The following is a 1,433-nucleotide window of genomic DNA, read 5'->3' as shown; positions in this document are numbered from 1 at the left end:
AGTGGGACACGAGCGGTGCCGGTGCCCGCGGCTCCAGCCCTTCTTGGTGAAGAGGCTGATTTCCAGCTGGGAGTGCAGAGCCAGCCCTGGTGGCAGCAGCTCCTGGGGTGGTTTGCAGGATCAGACACGCCAAGGGCAGCCAGCACTGTCTGTGGCACACAGGGACCAAGCCATGCTGGGAGGGACGGACACGATGTGCCAGACAGCTCCAGTCCTGGCAAACCGCTGGATCTCCCTGCCGATGTGGAGCCAGCAGCTGGCTCCTGAATTGCCTGGCTGCTTTTTCCCTGACCTCCAAGTCACCTTGAGTGGCACGCTGGCTGCAGGCATTCGCTCTGCCTTGGGATGCTGTGAATGTTAAGGAGGCAGGAATGAAACTTCACCTGTGTGGTAGGGCCTGATCGGGATCAGTGCTGCCAGAGGCAGCCACAGCAACCATGGGCACCCCAAAACTGGGCTGTGCTGCACAGGGCTGCACTGAAGGGGCCTCAGGGGACAGAGATATATCTGCAGCCCTACCAGCGCCATCATATTCCTGCTTCCTTCTCCTCTACTGGCTTGGGACTTCCTGCTGTTCTACTCACCCCATTTAGCCAAGCAACAGTGTGCCCCCAGCCCTTGCAGTCTTGTTCCTCTCCCTTGCCCTGCTCTTTCTCCCAGGCTCCCCCCTTCTTTCCTTCCTTCTTTCATCCTCTCCTCTTCCCATTTCTTTCCAAGCCCTCAGTCTCTCCCCTCCAGTGCTCCTGCAGATTCATTGTGAATTTTGGCAGCGCTGCCTCTGACCTTGGCTGTCTCCCTCCTCTCTTTGCTCCTGCGCTAGCAGCATAAATCTTGGCTGTCTCCATCTGTCCTCCCCTTCTTTTGGTGCTAGCCCCGGGGAATGGAGCAGCCCTTTCCAGCCCCGAGGCTCAGCCAGCTCAGGATCGGGCTGGGGGAGGCTTTGGGGGGCCTGAGGCCACCTCCCAGCTCCTCTCCAGCAGAGGCACCCAGTGCAGTGATGCCTGCAGGATGTGTCCCTCCACCTCACCCACTGCAGGCATCCTCTTGAGCACATCTGTGGGTCTGGGGGGCAGGAGCAGCCCCCCTGGGCAGCACAGCACCCTGACCCCCCAGCAGAGTGTGGCACGGACCCCCTTGCTGCTCTGGCTGCCTCCGCGCTCCATCTGTGTCCAAAGGCAAGCAGGAGACATGGCACGAGTGGCTCTGCCACTGCCCCTCAAGCCCCCAGCCTTGCAGGGGTGGCACCCAGGGCACCCCTGGATGCCCTGAAATGGGAGGCTTGACCAGAGCTCTGCTCAGGACCAGACCCCTGGCATTTCTGTTTTGCCCCAGGAATCTGGCAATGTTGGTGCTGGTGCTGCCACGCTCTCCTCCCAGCCTGCTTCTGCCTGTTTGCAGGGATGTGCCCGCCTGCTCCAAATCCATCTTTTCCT

The sequence above is a fragment of the Chaetura pelagica genome, unplaced genomic scaffold (assembly GCF_000747805.2).
Source record: "Chaetura pelagica isolate M959 unplaced genomic scaffold, ChaPel_1.0 scaffold1317, whole genome shotgun sequence".
Taxonomy (NCBI): domain Eukaryota; kingdom Metazoa; phylum Chordata; class Aves; order Apodiformes; family Apodidae; genus Chaetura; species Chaetura pelagica.
This window is presented reverse-complemented; position numbering follows the sequence as displayed.